Raw genomic sequence first — 5,184 nt, forward strand, 5'->3', positions numbered from 1 at the left:
TGCTTTTAGATTTATTTATTGTTTTATGTAAGTACAGTGTAGCTGTCTTCAAACACACCAGCAGAGGGCGTCAGATCTCATTACATGTGGTTATGAGTCACCATGCGGTTGCTAGGATTTGAAATCAGGACCTTCAGAAGAGCAGTCGGTGCTCTTAACCACTGAGCCATCTCACCAGCCCCTCATTTTTAAAGATCTTTATACAGTAGAGAGGTTGGTAGCTTGTGACAGTTTTGAAATGTTTGTACCAACCCAGAGTTTATCTTGGTGCTTATATTTTTGCTAGGTGAAAATTGTTTCACCTTTATGTATAAACCTGTCAATTTTTATTACATTTACATCCTGCATCATATAAAGTGGCCTTCTAAAGCAAGTTCTAGAGAAAGCCTTGCCTTCTCTTCATGCAAAGCATGCTCACTCTGCTCTTCTCCACACTGTGAGAACTTAGCCTAATGCCTCCTTTTCCCAAGTGCCTGGTAAATGGCAGTGGTGTCACCATTTAACTGAAACTGGCCACTGTCTCCAGTGGGTCCAGATGTCTTCCTTGTCATGTACTGAATCTCCACACATTGCTGGGGCCATTTCTAATCTTTCCTGGTATCCCATTTTAGTGTTTGTCTCTGTGCTCAAGATGAAAATCTCTCATCATAAAACCAGGGCTTGACATCTGGTACCGATCGCCCCTTCAGTGCTTGCTTTGTTTTCCCCTTATGAACTTTAGGAATGCCTTATCTAACCTTGTATTTTATTGTAACAGTTCAACCACATAACCACAAAGACTGCCCAGAGGCTCTGCAGTTATCCAGAGAAGAAGAGAGATCTAGCTTAATCTAGCCTCTCTCTATGCCCACAAGGACATCAGACATGTCAGGAAAGAGGTCATCCCGAAAGCGTGTCCTGTGGCCCCAGACACCCTCGCTGTCATGTAGATCATGTGGGTAAGCAACGAACAACTCAACTGAGCTTTTTCTAAACTCCTCTCCCATAAAATCATGTGCAAGATGTAGTGCTGCTACATTAAGATTCCTAAGAGGAGAATCTCTATTCTCTGTGGCATTGTGAAGGGCAGTTTAGCTTTCTAGAAAATCCTGGTTTGGAAGAATGCATGGTTGGGCAGCCCACAGGCCCAGGGGTAAACTTAACCACTATCAGTTTGCTAAATGGACATACTATCAAACTGCTCTCTAAAAGATTAGCGGAGCTCTCTGACATCATCAGAGAAGTGGTTTTGTGTGGCAGAAGTTGGTTAATGAAGAAACCCAAAATTGGTCAAAGTGCTGAGAGAAATATCAGTGGAGTGCTCCTCCATAGAGGAGACATCTATGTGACATTGGTTCCCCAAGGCAGCAGAGGCTGGGACCCCCCATGGCCTCAGGTGGCAGGGCAGGCCACTCACATTTCCAGTTCTGTCTCTCTTCACAGTTTTCAAACCATTCAGCTTCTCTTTCTCTCACATCTCTCTACCACAAACTCAAACAGAATAGTGGTGCCCTTTGTGGGCTGGCCACATGGCAGGCAGGCCTCTGGATGTCTCTGTCTGTCTGCCTGTCTGTCTGGCCACGCCACATGGCAGCAGGTGAGCCTCTGGGGTTTTTTAAAGCAAATTGAAATCCATATGTTTCATCTGGTAGCAAACTCTCAGAATGTAGGTTATAGGTGACCGTAGTTGTATTTTAAAAGGTTTGTTACCTAGGCGGTGGTGGCTCACGCCTTTAATTCCAGCACTTGGGAGGCAGAGGCAGGTGAATTTCTGAGTTCGAGGCCAGCCTGGTCTACAGAGTGAGTTCCAGGACAGCCAGGGCTATACAGAGAAACCCTGTCTCAAAAAACCAAAAAGCCAAAACCAAAATAAATAAATAAATAAAAGGCTTGTTATTGTCATTTGGGAACAATGCATGGAGATACCATAACATGCAGATCTAGTTAAGTAACACTTAATAAAGGGAGTGTTAAAGTAACCGCAACAATAGGAGAACACTGAATTACACTAAATCAGCGCATAAACGTGGTGTATTTTCTCCTAAGTTGTGACTGTTGTACCCATGCCAAAGCCAGGAGAGAGGGCAATGTGTCTTCACCTCTCCTCCTTTTGCTTCGCTTTGTTTTATTTATTTGATCACAGAAAGTCTGGCCTCTACTACTCCAGGGTTTCCCTGAGGACAATAAGGAGCTTTCTGGACAGCATGTCAGGATGCTAAAGGAACTAACTGTGTAGTGTGCATCTGGCAGTCTCTGCCCACTGCTGAAATCACGGTGCCCGGCACAGCCCATCTGTGGGGTTCTGTATCAGCTTGGGGAGCTAGGGACGGGTGAGATAATCTAAGTCAGACTGCTCCCTGACCTTTCAATGAGTGCTGTATTCATTCCATGGTCCAAGGTATTCATCTCAGGCACGTTGGCCAGTTTGGGGAGTTTCACAAATGCATTGTCACATGTGAAGAGCGACTTGCTAAGCCTTGCATTGGAGGGGAATGGACCAGGGGTGTACCCTTCTTTTCCCTTCCCTTTCTTATTCTTCCTATTGTAAAGGCCTTTTCTTTTCCTTTTTTCTTTTTCCTTTTTCTCAGTTTACCCGTGATCTTTCTGACACTTTGACAACAGCTCTACTCTATTCCTATAGTAATCTCTATCCCTCCCCTTTCTGTCTTGTACGCGTATCATTTAACATGGGAGATGACAAAATAGTCACTCAATGCTCTCGAGCTATCGCCTAGAGTCTTTTAATTATCTCATGATTATTCAGTTAGAAGGTTTGGGTTTAAGAGTTTATTTTCATCGCCTGTGGTAGCAATGAAATCTGAGTGCCTGGAATCCTGGTACTCAGAAAGCTGACACAGGAGGATTGTGAGTTCAAGGTCACCCTGAACTGGAACAAAGAGAGCTTGTCTCAAAAAAATTAAACCAAACAGCAATAATAAAATGCAATTTCTGCAGTTATTTATTTAGAAAGACACCTGATACACCTGAGTGTTTGGATTGTGAGTCTATAAAAATTCATAGTAAATTCCCCACCCATAAGAAATTATTTCCATTTTTATTTATTTAAATCTCAATTTTACAATCTAGTATAAATAAGCACATGCCAGTGAGATTGATCAGCTTTGCTTCTTTCTTTATTTTTTTTTCTCTGCATTACCTGCATCCTTTTTGTTTTTGTGGTATGTATTCATGTGTGTGTGTGTGTGTGTGTGTACATCTATACATGTGTGCAATGTGTGTGCATGCATGTGTGCTGCATGACCATAAACCTAAGATGCACATGATCACATAAGTACATATAGAGGTCAGATTTTGGTCTTACTCTCTTAAGATAGAGTTTCTCACTGAAATGAAAGCTCATCATTTTCACTGGCCTGGCTGGCCAGCAAACTTCCAGGAGCTACCTGCCTCTGCCGGAGGTGTAGGCAAATTGCATGGATTTACATTATCATGCCTAGCTTTTGACATGCTGGGAATCGAAGTGCAGGAACTTGTACTTGTACATCAAAGACTCTTCCTACAGAACCATCTTCTTAGCTTTCAGTCGCTTTTTTCAGACCTAAGTCCAGGGGTCAAAAATAATTTTTTTCTTTGAACTTTTGTAAGTATTTGCTCAAATTCCAGGACACGCTTGTCTCTATTCAGTGCTATCTTTTTGGACATCTTAAGAATCTGGATATTTAATGCTGGAGAAATGGCTTAGCAATTGAGAGCCCTGCCTGCTCTTCCAGAGAGCCAGGGTTCCATTACCAGCACCAACATGGTGGCTCACAAGTGTTAACTCCAGTACTAGGGGATCTGATGCCCTCTTCTGGCCTTCACAGGCACTACACACACATTGTGCAGAGACAGACATTCAGGCAAAAGAGTCATATGTGGGAAATGAAAATAAATAAAGTCTCTAAAAAAGGAATCTATATATTTTGATGTTTCATGTTAGAATATATAACAAAATAAAAAGTGTGTATGTGTGTATGTATGTATGTATGTATGTGTGTGTGTATGTGGTGAGAGTGTGTGTGTATGTATGTATGTGTGTGTGTATGTGTGAGAGTGTGAGTGTGTGTATGTGTGAGAGTGTGTGTATGTGTGAGAGTGTGTGTGTGTGAGTGTGTATGTGTGAGTGTGTGTGTGTGTGTATGTGTGTGTGTATGTGTGAGTGTGTGTGTGTGTATGTGTGATTGTGTATGTGTGAGTGTGTGTGTGTGTGTGTGTGTGTGTGTGTGTGTAGGGGTAGGCACATGTGCCATGGAGAATCTCTGGTGGACACAGAACAACTGGATTGACTCAGTTCCTTCCTTCTTTCTTTACATGGGTCCCAGGGATCCAATTCATGCCATCAGATTGTCATCCTCAGGTAGTAAGTACCTTTCTGTGGTGAACCATCTTGCCTCATAGCTGTTTTTAGTTGGCACACCCATTAGCTATAGGTCACTTAGTCTTGCTCAGCACAGCATCTCCACTAACACTATTAAGATTATGTATTTCATGTTGCCCAGTCTGACTTCAGTCTTTCTTTCCTCCCTGAGAAAGCATACTCAAAAGACAGGAGAGCAATGACATCCCTGGGACACTCTATGCCTCCAGTGTGCATGCTTTTAAGATAGACGGCTTACTGTGCTACAACTTTCATTGTCAGCCGTGAATGACTTGCAGCACACTTACGTGCTGGTACTCGGCTGGGGAATACCACAGGGCTTTCTCCCAGCCCCCTGACTCCACGTCCCCAGTCAGCCTTTCCTTGCCTGCCAAAAATCAACTCTCGGCTGGACTTGATTTTGAAGGAAATCAGTAACTTACCACATCTGATGGTCCCATCCTGTCTTGAGGAATTTCTGTTGTATCATTTGGGCACCTCTCTGTACCCACAGCTGGGTTCAGAAGTCTGTAACACTCTCCCACAGTCATAGAATTGTTGATATGCTGTGAACAATTTATTATCTGTCTGAACCATTTAAATACATGATGACAAAATTGAATGGCAGAGTAGTAAATAATAAAATAAGTAAATAATTAAATATATAAAAGTTTATTGGCCTTTTAGCTTAAAATAAGTTAATCTAACATCAACTGAAGTTAGACAAAGTCATTTATAAAAAGTGTTTGGAAGATCCTTAACAGTGGATAGTAAACTAAAAGCTTTAGATCATTAGACAATGCACTCAGCGGTGAGAGCACCAAGGATACCTGGAGGGGTTGGAAAGG

General features: G+C 42.4%; 1 long non-coding RNA gene across 1 annotated transcript in view; it reads right to left on the reverse strand.

Moving 5' to 3' along the window:
* The window catches only part of LOC116093778, a 5,589-nt gene extending 405 nt beyond the window's left edge, over positions 1 to 5,184 (reverse strand). The window contains exon 1 of the long non-coding RNA XR_004119841.1: positions 4,780 to 5,184. This is a non-coding gene — a long non-coding RNA (uncharacterized LOC116093778). The remainder of the gene's footprint in view (positions 1 to 4,779) is intronic.

The sequence above is a fragment of the Mastomys coucha genome, unplaced genomic scaffold, assembly GCF_008632895.1.
Source record: "Mastomys coucha isolate ucsf_1 unplaced genomic scaffold, UCSF_Mcou_1 pScaffold16, whole genome shotgun sequence".
NCBI classification, from domain to species: domain Eukaryota; kingdom Metazoa; phylum Chordata; class Mammalia; order Rodentia; family Muridae; genus Mastomys; species Mastomys coucha.